Here is a 16,219-nt window from a genome sequence, read left to right as displayed (position 1 = left end):
ACGCAGATGGAAATTTGAAACTGAAGCATATTGCTCCATATGATTTTGAATTTCATGATGACACAAAATAAGTGGTGATTGCGTGATCTGAGAGATCGTGTTGGCAAGGTATTCAGGCGCCATCTTGGTCACACACTGGTATGGCAATGAAAGTAGTGCATCAGACAATGCATTGAAGACAAGGATGGAGTCTGTAGATTCATCTGAAATTTGAAGACACACCTCACACACTAATTAAAGTTAAAGAGCATAATTTTGATGTGAAGATTTTACACCTCTCCCAAATGCTGATAAACTTTTACAGCTCCTCCAATACATGATTAGATTGACTGAAGACATTCATATGATCATGCTGTGATCACTAGCAGTTTTTACACCATCTGGACAAAGGTGGTGAATACAATACATATCACGAATATTGGGTAACAAATACAAATATTGGATAACAAATACTATAACAAGTCAGAAGTTGACGTGAATTCAGTGAAACCATAACAAATATTCATTGGGGTAGGCAATCAATGTTTTGACCATGTTGACAGTGTTGACATCATGACAGTGACCAGTGGCTGGATTGCTGTCAAATGAAATATGTAAGAATGTTGGCTATTATTCTGTCTGGCTAAGATATATTCCATTTTCCATATTTTGTTTCAATAAATAACACCTGAATTCAGGTAAAAAAATCCTTTAAAAACAAAAATATTCAGTTCTAGTGATCGCATATAATGAATTGAATTCATGAAAAGATATGGTACAATTCACCGAGTATGTGAGTGAATCGTAACCGGCATAATCTGGACCATCTTGGCATAGTGAGTTTACCTCAGTTTAAAGTGGGGCGGTGGGGTAGTGTAGTGGTTAAAGTCGAAGACCAGGGTCAAGTCCCCATGTGGGTATAATGTGTGAAGCCCATTTCTCGTATACCCCGCCGTGATATTGTCTTGTGATATCGTCATCTATATTTTTGCTTCTAGTTTGTGCTATTGTCAAACCTATATTCTCCTATATATATCAAAATACTCCTTATACTTTAATACTGGAGGCACAATTGTCCAAGGTGCTGCAGTTCAAGATGGTTGTACTCAAGAGGCATGTCATTTGTGCTCTGATTATGAGTGAGTGAGGGAATACTCAGCAATATATAGTGGCGGTCTGTAAATAGTCAAGTCTGGACCAGACAATACAGTGATTTAAACAGCATGAACATCGATCCCATCGATGGGATACGAAGACATGTGTCAACCAAGTCAGCGAACCTGAGCACCCAATCCCGTTAGTTGCCTCTTATGACAAGCATGGGTTCCTGAAGATCAATTATAGTCCGGATCTTAATGGATCTGCACTGATCATGATTCTTGATTTGTTAGCAATGCTGTGTGTTTCACTACACTGCTGAAAGACTTGCATCATGTAGGCTGTCCTCTAACATTAGCCGATACATGCCGAGATATAACTGAAATGCTCCTTAGAGCAGGCATTAAACCCCAACTCCTGAACTATCTATACTTCCGAATTAGACATGTTAATGCAATGCGTCAAAACTGAAACAATTCTAGGTAACATTTCCCTTTTGACTTTGTGAAACACCACAAAGGTTTCGGTGATAATTATAGCATGGGTGCTCACTGCAACCTTTGTACATTGGTGCAGATGACTTCCTATGTTGTGAGCAGGGCTTGTGGGGGGAAGCATTGTTAATGAGCTTCCTGTGTGTGTAACAACATCCTACTTCATTCATGACACCATGGCCGAGACAAGGACTCCAGGGGAACTGTGACGACACTATGGGTTGTGAGTATTCTCTGTAGGGGAATCATGAACACTTCGCTGTTGATCTTATATAGTTGCAGATACAAGTATAGTATAAAGATACAATGATATCATAGGCAGCTCTATCGATTATTTGAGGAGATTTGTGGTTTTCTCTGATGTGATTCTCTGATGTGATTCTCTGATGTGATTGTCTGATGTTGACCCATGCTGGTTGCATAAGGTTATACAAATAAGGATCTGAAGTGTGAAGTTTTCTCTGACCCATATAAAATTACTCTAAAGTAATAGACCACTTTGAGTCTTTCATATCACTTAATATTGTTGAAATAATATTGATGAATTGTGTGGTCCTTAACTTCTGTTGAGTAGCATCTCTGTGACATAATGTTCACTCCCTCCCTCCCTCGCTCACTTTCGGGCTTAATATTTTAGGCATTGTTTGTATTGCCTGCGTGACTGAACCCTGTCAGGAAACCTATAAGGGCGGAAGATGACTCCACACCCTGTTGTAAAATATTTACAAGAAACCAGTCTAAGTAGACTTAGGCTCAGTATTATTCGTTACACTGCTATACTGAATCTAACAAACCCTAGTAGAAGGTCTCGTCAGCTAACCTTTGAGCGATCTATGACGGTCCAATCTAACGCAAGACGACCAAACAGTCAATTAACCAGTCAGTCAATGGCTACTTGTTAGGGTTTGGTGGGACTTCCAAAATGGTTTCATTCCCTTCCCCGGTCACTGAAAACTGATCTTTCAACAATTGGAAATCCACATAAAATACAGATATTTGACCTGCAGTATATACGCTTATGGGTTTCTGATGACATTGTTACTATGAGCTTATAATTCTGCTAGATGACATCCTGAAATATTGACAAAAACGCTATTTTCAGCGACTGTTTACCCATTGTTGTGAATAATGGCATCCTCCATGTGTATCACTCGGAAGCAATTGTGCGAAAATACCATTCGGAATCATTCGAGATTTCAAGGTGAAGGTTCAAATGGTATGTGTGAATATTAACTTTCACGATTTGGTAAGCTGTATTCTGATTGGTTTATCCAAAAGGCTAGCTGATGCGACCTTCAACTAGGGTTTGTTAGACTCAGTATAGCAGTGTAACGAATAATATTTACTCAGACTGTACAAGAAACTAAATGAAAATGCCCATATATTGATAATCAAGAGAATTCATTTCTTTTCCATCTCACTGGCCAGGATCATTGTGTGGTCATATGATGTCATGTATAAATCTCAGATGTTAAAAGTTTGACATGTGAATCCAAATCTGACATTTGTGATTCAAGTGGCAACTGTAAATTCCACCCGTTACCTCACCCAAAGAGATTCTGGAGCAGAGTATACCTGCATATATCACCCCTGGCAAGTTGTTAGAGCTGATATATATGAGAATCAGATTATTACAAAGATTGAACTGGTGTACCTTGCAGGCATGGCTATTTGCCCATGCTGTTGGTTGTATACAGGATGTATTGATATCAGTAATATTGGTCTGTACAGTGTGACATAACCCTCAACACTCACCCGATCACCTACCCCCATGAATGACTGAAACACTCTGTGTATGTGCAAAAGAAACCAACTTGGAGTAGACTGAGTGGCTCTTGTTATGTGTGAAGAGCAGGAGACCATTCTTATATTTCAATGCCCTTGTCTGAAGGTTCATATTGTATGATAACCCCTCAGGTGAAGCATGTCAAATAGGATCAAATTTTGTTTTTACGTTTGTTGGTCTTCCTCAAAGCCAAATAGCAACAGAAGTATGGGAATTGTGTGTGAGAGATAATCTTGAAAACATTACAAATTGTCTTTTGGACTCAAATATTCTGCACAAGAGATGTTATAAATCCCTGTGTATAAATGGAATATGTACATATATGTTAATTTTATTATAACTTGATGATGAAGCAACATTGCTTGTTGTAGATATACATACATCATGTGATAGGTACAGGATCAAACACTCCTCCTCTGTGTGGTTGGTTCCGTATTAATGGATGTTTTCACTTGCAGCTGACATGACTCAAAATGAAGTATAACTTTTTGAAGCCACAATGAATACCAGTAGGACAATGTGTTACAAATTACTTTGCTATGTCAGTGCTCGGTTTAGTGCTTTGTTACTTGCACTGGTGCAAACCAGTATTACAAAGTGCAACCTAAGTCTCACTTGTACCAGGTGCAAGTCATTTTTATGCCCCCGCCATATATGGCAGGGGCATATAGGGTTACCCTCGGTGTCCGTCCGTCCGTCTGTCTGTCCGTCCGTCTGTCCGTCCGTACGAAACAGGGAATGTATTCTATCCACTTCTCCACCATAACCGCTCTGTGGAAATCAATGAACTTATACATGGGCTTTCTTGGGACTCTAATGGTGTGCATCTCATATTTTGTTTTTTTATTTTATTGTTTTTTTTTGTAAGTTTAGAGACATTTGAACTTAGGTACATTTTGCTGAATTTGTCTATGATGATAGTGTAATAGGGGATGAAGTCTATCCACTTCTGCACAAAAAACTGCTCGACAGAATTGAATGAACTTCTACATGACTTTCGTAGGGACTCTAAAGGTGTGCATTTCATAATTTTTTATGCAATTTCTTACTTTTGTCACTTTTACAGATGTTTGAACTTAGTTGAATTTTGTTCTATTCAGCCAGTGTTCGTTCCATCCAACAGGGGGTGTACGTTATCCACATATCCTCACAAACTACTTTATGGAATTCTTTTAGATTACACATGTGCTTTATAGGGACTCTAAAGGCGTGCATCTCATATTTTGATTTTGTATTTTATTCATTTTTCCAATTTTAATGCCGTTTGAACTTAGATCAATTTTTGTTGAATTTCTCTCTGAATATAGTGTTGTAGGGGGTGAAGTCTATCCACTTCTCCACAAAAGCTGCTCAACAGAATTGATTAAGCTTATACATGTATTTCATTGAAACTCGAAAGGTGTGCATGTCATAGTTGCATAGATGTTTATTGAACTTGTTCGTGAATTTTGTTCAATTATTGATCTTTATATGTCTTATGAATGTCAGCGGGGGCATCCGTGTCCCTGGACACAATTTTTTCTTGTTTGAGAAATTAATCAGCAATAAATCTAATATTTTAAGCATAAATATGTCAGCTCATTTTTCTTCTAAACTTTGAATAGTTATGGCGCCGAAACATTGCTATTTCTAGACACGTCTCGGCTATGACAGCACTGTGTTGCTATGGTTTCATGGCACTACATCACTGAAATATGTTTATGGGCACCGAAACCATAATGATGTTGAGGTTATAACCAGGTATTAACCGTGAAGATCTGGGTTCAAATTGATCTTCAGTAACCCATGCTGACAGGATCGGGTGGTCAGGCTCACTCACTCGTTCACTCACTAACTCACTCACTCATTCACTTGTGGACCAGTGAAGATCTGGGTTAGAATATTGATCTTCAGTAACCCATGCTTGTCGGAAGAGGCAACTAACAGGATCAGGTGGTCAGGCTCGCTGACTTGGTTGACACATGTCATCGGTTCCCAATTGCGTATATCGATGCTCATGCTGTTGATGACTGGATTGTCTGGTCCAGACTCAATTATTTACAGACTGCCACCATACAGCTGGAATATTGCTGAGTGCAGCGTAAAACTAAACTCACTCACTCACTTGTGTTAAATAGTATAGCAACATCACACCGTAGGAGCAGTGAATGGCAGGAAATATTTCATAGCAGGAAGTGAATGATTTATCACGCGAGAGGAGTGCAAGTTTTATTTTTTAGGTGTAGGAAAATTGTCAAGATCTATATTTGTATAGGCCACACTGTCCCTAAAATTCCTGCTGTAGAATAGAAGACACATGTGCGTAAGTCTACCAAATATCTTTCCATTCCGTCATCATACAAGCCATGAGCCTGTAAAACATTGCCTAACTTCGGCTACGTTTCCATAAAGATGCATAAACATATCAAAATTTAAGGTATCATTGCTGTATAAGCGAAAAACAAAATACACCAACATTCAGAGTAATTATCGAACTATCTTTATGCCAAATTTGGAATCTTAGTGTTTCCCCATTTTCGAGCTTTCATCCTCGTAAGACCAACACCATCAAACTGTTAGTGAAAGATTTAAGAACATCATGGTGAACAATGTCATGTCAAACTCTAATTTACACAGTGAACGTTTTACGGTGGTTATTCAGTAAAGTTTCTAGTGACAAACCGGTGCTGTACTGCCCAAAAGTATTTTATTCACAGAGAAACCATATAGACACATAAGCATTTCAGTCATGTAGAGCTAAATCAACTTGATAATTGTTTTTCACCATTTTTTTGCATTATATTAATCATATTTCTTACGTACTGATTCTCTCACCCAACTTCCATATCTGAGTAAAAGTGGCAGTGGTTTGTATTCTTAACTATTGTTTTGACATGGTCATATGATCTCCATCTGCAAAACATTTGCAGATGGAGATACTAGAAGTGAATTGAATCACCTTGGACGGCTCATTAAACAAAACACATACTCACACCCCTGTGATCACATCTACACCTATCAAAAGTAGTACTACTGTGAAAATGCGGTTTCATTCATCACTTTATCATCTACTCTTCACAACAACAAAAAAGAAACTCACAGGTGATTTTGAGAATATTGGACTCATGTATAGCTCCAGCAAAAACAATACAAATATGCTATTTCTTTCCAAAACGTCATCTTTGTGCTTCACCACCAATCGAAACATCGCCAAAGGCCGCTTTGAAGCTGGGGAGTTGCAGTTTGCAGTTGCCCGACTTTTCAACGTTCATTAGTGTACCATATGTCACGTTTGGGATCGTTTTTGCCCAAGAAGCGGCCTTCTAAGAGTTACCACCAAAACCCAGGACCTCTCCATCCCGGCTGCTCACTTGTGGCATCGTCTTGACACATCCATGGAGACTGCACAACGCATTCCTCAATTGAGAAAAATTTCTGACCAAACTGTCAGGAATCGATTGCGTGAAGTGGGGATTCGACCAAGAAGGCCAGTTGTCGGCAGGACTGCTAGTATTAATGGTATATCGCAGTACGCCTTTCAAGCGATACATATTCCAATGTTGTTGTTTTTTGTGATTATATCTTTATGGTTTAAGTTCAAATCCATAGAGGCGATACATAAAGCGTTCCAATGTTGTACAATGTTTTTCTGTGATTATATCTTTGGATGGTTTCAGTCAGTCAGTCAAAAATCCATAGACTTTCATTCATGCTGATGTTTTCCATTGTACTTGATTGACAAAACAGCATACTTTACATACAATACATTTTATAAAAAAGAAAATGCAACCCTTCAAAAATAACCCTAAATTAGAAATTTCTGTTATCACAACCATTAAGTTTTTGTTTATGGCTTTAGTATGTAGAAAATAGGCTCTGCATGTACAATTGATGTCACTCACTGTAAAACACTTAGGCTCCCAATACATTGCAATACGTATCGAATAACGGTACCAGAATCACAATATATTGCAATACAATTTATTTGCCAATACGCAACCCTAGTTTTGAGAGACTTCCATTGGCTCAATCGCTTGTGGTGATGTCGTAGTCTAAACCCTAGAAACTGGAGGCAAGTCTGGTTTGCGATTTCTTCTTCACCGGCAAGATTTTGAGTTAGCGAACTCTTTGTCTATGGACTTGTGATTTTTCACCTTTTTACCATTGAAACTACATGAAATAATTGCTCTTAAACTAACACAATAAATTCTTATAAAAATGGCTTACTGTAAACGTATTATATTTCGCGCAGGTTTTATTTTTGCGCTTTTCGCGCAAAACATTTTAGCGCGAAAATTTATACACCGCGAATAAACCTGTCATTCATTCAGTCTAGCCACGCTCGCCCCTGAGTTGTTATCATAACACATCACGTTTGAAGACAGAAATCAACGGGAATCTTAAAATGACGACTGATCATACTTAACTGTCGGCTGTAATGTTTCCCAAAACATAATTAAATAATAGGCCAAATCCATTGCCGAATTAGCGAAAACAGCAATGTGTGTTGTGGCCGCCATGGAAATTGGTCACATGACATGGTTTGATACAAAACAGATTACCGTGAAATGACTCGGAAAGAAATAATACAGCAGTATTTTATTTATTCATTAAGATTTTATTCACCAGTACATCATGAAGCCGAATAGTCACTAACACTCAATCATCTCATTCACAACAACCCGGCTTGTTTGAAATCACAAAGAGCTTCATATATAGTATAAGTTAATTCGTCAAATCGTCAGAATTCGAACATAAGACTGATGTGTTTTTCATCTCTTCCGGGAGTAAACGGATTACTGTGTACTAGTATATCGCTCAGATAGGGATTTCCTGTGATCAAGCAATAAACGCCACCTGACAGGTTAAGCCACTCTGTTTGTTTTCACTGCTATTAGTGGCGGCCAAAGAGACAGCTGGCAGTTCCGGCAATTACTGATTGCGCGAATAATTGACCGCGCGAAGTAGTCTAAACTGTCAATTCCGCGAAAATTGCACCACGCGAAAATAAGTACGTTTACAGTATGTGTTTCTTTTTTTTGAAGAGTGTATCTTTTCTCTTTTGGGTGGACATGGTGATTCATCATCCTTTGATACTAAGCTGAGTTTTTCAGGTTCCTGAGAGACATCAATATCTTTATCAGTTTCATTTGGCACATATTATAAATCTTTTGTATGTATTTGAGGCTACCTGTTATGTCCCATAAATGTATTTTTAAAATAATAATTGTCATCTCTCTGTAAATGTCAAAACAGTGATATATCACCCCACGGAAGTCTTGAAAATGTTGAGACAGTAGTAGCAGTTATATGGTTACATTTCCGTCGTTTTAGCAGCACATCTGCAGAATAGAATGCTTGATAGTTAGTGGTAATGATGTGTAGCAAATTGGATAACGAGTTTAGGTTGACCGAGTTCAGGTTGACCGTAAATCGTTCACCAACAGAAAATGAAATCGTTCACCATGACCAATTGTCTGGGTTCTTAAATCTTTCACTAACAGTTTGATGGTGATGGTCTTTCGAGGATGAAAGCTCGAAAATGGCATGACACTAAGCATTCAGATTTGGCACAAAGATAGTTCGATAATTACTCTAAACGTTGGTGTATTTTGTTTTTCGTTTATACAGCAATGATACCTTAAACTTTAATATATTTATGCATCTTTACAGAAACATTGCCGAAGTAAGGCAATGTTTTACAGCTCATGGGCTTGTATGATGACAGAATGGAATGATCTTTGGTAGACTTACGCACATGTGTCTTCTATTTTACAGCATGAATTTTGGGGACAGTGTATATATATGTACTAAATATAAACTAGGCAAATAAAGAAACTGTGCATACAAAATTTAAAATCTAAATTTATCAAACCTGTGGAGACACATAAGGATTTAAACTCAGAGATTAGTGACATGTATCCAACATGCATGCACGTGCCACGTTCCGTGACATCAGTGGGTTCGTCCTTGAGACGTGCAATACGTTGTTGCACGTGCATTCCGGGAAAGAGAAACAGAGCAAGTGAATGCCACACAATACTGTCACTTTGGAAAGCTCAACCCCTCGTTCAAATAATTAAACGGCTATTGAAACGCATAGCATGCCAAGGCTCACGTCTGCACAACGTCATGAGGCCATTGGGATGGTCCGTGGGGAAATGTCTCAACGACAAGTGGCTGCACATTTCCACTGCCACCGAACACCATTTCTGCACTGGTGAGACGCTACCAGAACACAAATGGCGTCATCGATCGGCCACGCTCTGGGCGTCCACGTGTAACAACGCCAAGACAGGACATATATGGATAAGGGTGACCCATCTTCGCCACAGTTTTCAGACTGCAGTGATGAGTGCCCGAACCATCCCAGGACTTCGCATTATCCAGCCCAACACAGTTCGACAAAACGCTTCGTCATCCACGGGATCAGACCACGGCGTCCGCCATATTAGGACTCGTGGCGTCATTGTGATTGACTTTTCAATAGATATGGTCTCATGATGACAATTTTCCAACTGGGATAATACAATGCACTAAAAAATAGATAAAACTTTCCTACACTCCTCTCGCGTGATAAATCATTCACTTCCTGCTATTAAATATTTCTCCTACGATGTGAACATGCATATAGTGATAATTTAATGCTGGTTTTATAGTGTGAACCCACTTCAACAGCAGTCTGCAGTTTAACATGCACACCCCACTCAGACACAAGAAACTGACTCCGAGATGACCAGTCCTGTTTTTGAACCCTTAATGCCTAATAACTGGCATCGAAATAACAAGCTTCATTTTTAAAAAGTTTAAGCCTTTTGGTATGATGTGCCTGTGGATCGAACCACAGACAATCTGCACTGCAGGCAGACACTTTTCAACAAGACCAAGGAGGTGCACTTTTGAAATATTTTGACATGGTAGTATCATGATTTACAAAGTGAATACACATACATATCACTGTCCAAACATGTTCCAGCAACAGGCCATCTGTGCCATATCATCATCCGTGGTGGAGCAATCAATAAACAACAAACATATGACAACAGCTGAAGGCCGAACTGTGAACAATAATCAATGCTGACACATTCCTGGTGTTGGAAATTACTTTAAAATGTATCGTAAAATGAAGAAAGTCTCACGTGGCTCCGTATGTATCCCTAATGTACCAGATTTCTCAGTGCATGTGTTGTATTTACACGTTGTTGAGTCAATATTAATTGTAGGAATCAATACTGATATTATTGTCTGTTTCTAAACATTGGGTTTAACGTCTTGCTTGAGAATATTTCGCTCATATGACGGCGTTTTGTATCATAACACTCATGTTCAGCTTGTACAGCCCAGACTGAAGCTGGTTTTATAGTGCTAGCCCACTGAGATACCATGCCGGAGTGAAGCCTGAATACCCCACTCCGACACATTATACTGACTCTGAGCCGACGAGTCCTTGTACCCATTAATGCCGAGCGCCAGGCAGGGACCAACAAGTACCATATTTTAACGTCTTTTTGGTTATGATGCGGCTTGAACCTCGCGCCTTCCGGGCGGACGCTCTTGAGAGGCGGTCAGAAAATAGATGTAACAACACACATACCAAAATACCAAATCAGGATTATTTCCTTAAACCGGAGATGATATAATAGTCCAATTACATGATCTACCTTAACTGAACTTCTAATTCTCTATCTGAGCTCACAGGTTGTACTTCATTCTCAGCAGAACCTATCCTATGTTTAAGGATACTGTTTGTTTGTACTGGGTTAATATATATCAGAGTGTTCTATATACCTCTTGTTTGTCACCCTCAGTGGATACCAGGGCAGAGAAGGGGTAGAGTACCATATGTTTGTCAGTCTGTGTAGATGCCAGGCCAGTTGAGGTCCCCAGAACCTCATGTTTGACCCTCAGTGGATACCAGGGCAGAGAAGGGGTAGAGTACCATATGTTTGTCAGTCTGTGTAGATGCCAGGCCAGTTGAGGTTCCCAGAACCTCATGTTTGTACCCTCTGTGGATATCAGACCTGAGGAGATCCCCTGTACTGTAAGTTTGTCAGGCCAGTGGAGGTCCGAATACGTCATGTTTGTCACTCTTTGTCAATACCTCGATAAGTGTACAAGTAACAATATAAACAGACTAGGTGGTTCCAGTTCTGTCACTGATTGATATAATCATACGCAGACATTATGAAATATTGACCATTAACGTTCAGTCACAGGTTTGCCCATTATATACAGGCCTCTGTTTATATATATGCAGGTACTATAAATATTTTGTCTTCTTTTACTGCAGCAACCCCAGCAGCCATATTATTGGAATCAGTTCAACTTTCTGTTTTAAGTAATTCAGGGGGTGATGGGGTAATCTAATGGTAGAAGTGTCAGCTTGTCAGAATGGTGTGCCACAATGTGATATTGCTGGAATACTGTTAAAAGTGGTGTAAAACCATAATCACTCACTCACTCACTATAAATAATTCAGAACAAATTTCATCATTGAAATATAGAATCAGCTTAATATTGGAAGAAACATTTATATGAACATGTAAAAACATGTAGGGTTTATCTAGCGAATAGTGTCACATTCTAACAATTAAAGATTATGTAGTAACTTTAATATTTCATATAAACCACTGAGGGAATGGATATATAAGTAACCTATTGTTCCATGTGCTTCTGTACTTATGTGCTTTATCCCACATCAGTGAAGATGACACTGGTTATGTTTGGTAAAGCTCCAGGCTAGCTTTTAGACATTTGTTTTTGAAGAATATATCAAACATAGATATGATATAATATAGTGTACTTTATCTATAGTCTGTTTGGCTCAAAATCGGACAAATGAATTGCAATCTAACTCGAAAACAACTAAACATAGAATACTCAATGAAACACTAATCATAATCATAATATCAGACCAACTCTGTGATTTTTTGTAGAATTTATGACCTAAAAATAAAATAGTTATTTTACAAACTAATGTTTAAAATTTTGACACAGTTCACTTTTTGTTACGATGGAGGACTGCAAAGAGAGGAACAGCCAGGTGTACGCGAAGCACGAGCACAAGTGCTGACAAAGTCATTGATTCATTAACCTGTGCTGTGCCGTCTCCATCCTTTTTTGCACACCTGGCTGTTTCTCTCTTTGCACCCTTCCCTTGTAACAAATAGTGAACTATGTCAAGATTTTAATTCTGAAAAAATATCACAGAGTTGGTCTGATATTTTGATTATGATCAGCGTTTCATTGAGTATTATATGTTTAGTAGTTTTCGAGTTAGATTGCAATTCATCGGTCCGATTTTGAGCCAAACGGACTATAGTAGGTGCTGGGTCTTTCTTAGGCACTGGCCTCATATAAAGCACTGCGTATGTAACAGCATACAAGATCTTAATTAGTAGGTCTTTTATGGTATGACCAGAAATTATGGAGAATTTTAGGTATATGTTTAATTGCATTTCTAGTATAAACAACCTTGACCAGCTATCAAATGCTTGGTTTCATTCAAGAGAGACAACTCCGTTAATCGTTTTTCATTAGTTTGTGAAGAGTTATCCCCCTTTGTTTACTTGCTAGCACACAGCATTTTCAGTGATCCTCAGTAGGGATGATTTAGAGAAGAGGAAGTTGATTTTAGAGTATTATAACAAGGACATCAGATCAGCTAAAGTGATTTCAAGTAGAACAGTCATCCCTTTGTCCACTGTTTATCGTGTTTTGAAAAATATTGCAAATGGATAGGGCATTGAGCACCAGGGAGGTGCAGGTAGGCCCAGAAAATTGACTGTCGGTGACAGGAGGCGGCTTGGTATTCTTGTTTCTAAAAACAAACGAAGGAGTTTAGAAAACATAAGGCTGGATATGATTGATAGAGGAACTGTGGCTGTCTGTAAGGAGACAATTAGAACTGAGTTGCATGCAATGGGTTGGCAGAAAAGTCGAGGAATTCCATCACCGATAATGAAACCTGAACAAAGGGAGCAACGGTTGAACTGGTGCTTACAGCATAGAAATTTTAACTGGGACAATGTGATTTTCTCAGATGAAAGTTCTGTGTGGCTGTTTCCTAATACACTTAAATTTTGAACCAACAAACTGAAAAACCTTTGTGTTAGCACCCAAAGTACAGTCCAAAATTTAACGTGTGGGGTGGCATATCTGTGTTAGGGGCAATGCCCCTCTGTGTATTTGAAGGGAATATGAACAGTGAGGTGTACACAGATATTCTCGAGGGACATTTACTTCCATCTGCTCATGTGTTCTATGGAAATTTTTTTTCCAGCAGGACAGCGACCAGCATCGTTCAAAGCATTCACAGGCCTGGTTTCGGACCCAAAATATGACATTATTAGATTGGCCAAGCTATAGCCCTGACCTAAATCCAATAGTAAATGTTTAGGGACTTATGAAGGAAAGTGTCAATAAGAAAAATCTGACAAATATTGCTGAAATGAAAGAAGAGGTGGTCCAATATTGGGACAGCATGGTCCACGACTTTCTAACTTCTTTGATCAGTAGTATGCCCGGCCGCATTGAAGCCTGCATTGCTGCCGATGGTGACTTGACAAAATACTAACTGTTCACCTGTCTTTGAATCTGGAGTTATGTTCTGCTAATATTCACATTTAATAAGTGAGTAATGAGTGAAAAAAATATTAAAAATTACAATCTTAAATTCTCAATAATTTCTGGTTGTACTGTATAAGCACCAGGTCTCTTTGCATAAGCACTGAAAATGCAGTTCTCAAATTTGGTCAAAACTCAGACTTAAGTTTGTTTAGAAATCGGGGCCACATAGACATTAAGCCTTGGATCTCTAACAGGCACCAGCTCTCTAATGGGCACTGGACGTGTGAGATTTATAGTAATAGTCCACTTATATGGTGCTCATATCTTGGCACATTGCCTGCTCACACCGCTATGTACAATACTGTCCCCGGTCATAGGACACTATCATACTTTCCTATACTTTTTCAACTCCCTGAGGATCATACAGCCATGCTGCCTGTTAGGTGCAATGAACTAAACACTCACATTGCCAGGACATCCTCCTAATGGTTAAAGCCATTTCGAATCCCCACATGGGCTGGGTGAACTGATGTTGCTGGAATATTGCTGGATCTAAACTATCAGTTCCTCCAAGGATTTTACAGCTGGGTGAACTGAGACAATGTGGATCTAATGTGCCCAAGGATTGGGACCACCTTGGGACCCGAACCAAGGTGCCTCCACCAGTAATAAACTTACAGTATCCACTGAATATTTATAAGATCAGAAATGAAGGGTCCTGTTTTACCATACCTAGTCTGAAATATTGAGGTCTATCTACAACCAGGCATCCATTACCCTCTTGTTCATGGAACAAGTGCCAGGGGTTTTGTTGGAGGAAATACTGTCCTTGTAACGTGATATATTTGTGATATCACCCGTTCTCAGTAAATGGTGTACCTCTTGCATACAGTACTTTTCTTTGATATGTTATATTTTTATATTATATTCCGGTAAAACTTTTTAAAGTGACTCTGGTCATACATGTTTGTCACATCTGTATGTGAAACCCATTTCTGGTGTTCCCCGTCGTGATGTTGCTGGAATATTGCAAAAAGCGGCGTAAAACCAAACTCAGTCAGTCAGTCAGTCAGTCACATCTGTATGAGCAACAAGTTTGGTGCTGACAAACCATCATTGAACCCGCCTAATTAACAGATCCTGGCAACAAGGGGCAACAACTCTCTACATTGAAATGCAAAATATGTGACAATATTGGCCACCTGGAACCTCTGTTAGATTTGTATTTCAATGCATCATGTGAGATCTGCCCAATATGAAGGAACTAATCGATTTGTTGTAAGCTTACCTTTGTCACCGTACACTGTTTTTCTGCTGGAGTGATAATTCTACAAACCAGACCTGAGACTGCTGTTGCAAAAACCTGAAGTTGTTGTCCATAAACTTGTATGTTTTGTTCTTTCAAAGCTTACCTTTGTTGTTTGTTTGGCAGGACAATGAGTTCCACATCAAAAGAAGACGGAAAGATGCCCCTCGGTCCCGTGGGGTTCAGGATGAGACCTTTGAGGCTGAAGGTAGGTCATTGTCAAGTGAGATTATCTGAATGAGATGGTAATTAGCGAGGTGTAAAGTGCAAGCAATGTGAGTGAACCATGTGCAGTATACCCTACAGACAGGATTGCCATCACCACGTCTTTGTTTCTGAAGGGCGGTGGGGTAGTATAATGGTTAAAGCATTCACTTGTTATGCCGAAGACCTGGGTTCGATTCCCAGATGCATACAATGTGGGATCCCCTTTCTGGTGTCCCTTGCTGTGATATTGTTGGAATGCTGCTAATAGCAATGGTGAACCATACTCCCAGACCAGACATGAAAAAAAACCCATTTAATTTTATGGACAGCTACTTCTGTCTTTTTTGGGGAATGTTTTGATGTATATCCTAACACATTATTAAGCTGGAGTGACAATGTTACAATCCAGACATCATATTGCTATTACAATAATTCAGAAGTTGTATCTTCTTCTTTACTCAGGGCGGTGGGGTAGTCTAGTGGTTAAAGCGTTGGCTCGTCACGCCGAAGACCCGGGTTCGAATCCCCACATGGGTACAATGAGTGAAGCCCATTTCTGGTGTCCCCCGCCGTGATATTGCTGGAATATTGCTAAAAGCGGCGTAAAACCAAACTCAGTCAGTCAGTCGGTCAGTCTTCTTTACTCACCAACTTCAAGAATGCTGATCAAACGATCACACTTTATGTTTGCAGTGTTCGAGCAAAGGAACTGATAAACAGCCAGTTAACATGCTTAATCTGTATCTGAAAAATAGTATATTTGGGGTTAATTTAATTAAAAGTGTTTTCATTGATAAATGT

The 16,219-nt window shown here is 39.2% G+C and overlaps 1 protein-coding gene across 3 annotated transcripts in view; it reads left to right on the top strand.

Annotated features, from left to right (window-relative positions):
* The window catches only part of LOC124267071 (ninein-like), a 101,918-nt gene that overhangs the window by 42,286 nt on the left and 43,413 nt on the right, over positions 1-16,219 (top strand). For 2 of the 3 annotated variants that reach the window (XM_046701903.1, XM_046701901.1), the window contains exon 5: positions 15,338-15,419. The gene's annotated coding sequence lies outside the window, so the exon portion shown is untranslated. Of the gene's footprint in view, positions 1-1,708; positions 1,795-15,337; positions 15,420-16,219 lie in introns of those variants that run through there. The other variant, XM_046701902.1, reaches the window with a different exon arrangement.

The sequence above is a fragment of the Haliotis rubra genome, unplaced genomic scaffold (genome assembly GCF_003918875.1).
Source record: "Haliotis rubra isolate DU_JTF1 unplaced genomic scaffold, ASM391887v1 Scf13, whole genome shotgun sequence".
Taxonomy (NCBI): Eukaryota; Metazoa; Mollusca; class Gastropoda; order Lepetellida; family Haliotidae; genus Haliotis; species Haliotis rubra.
The sequence above is the reverse complement of the archived record's forward strand: the minus strand, read 5'-3'. Positions and strand labels throughout refer to the sequence as shown.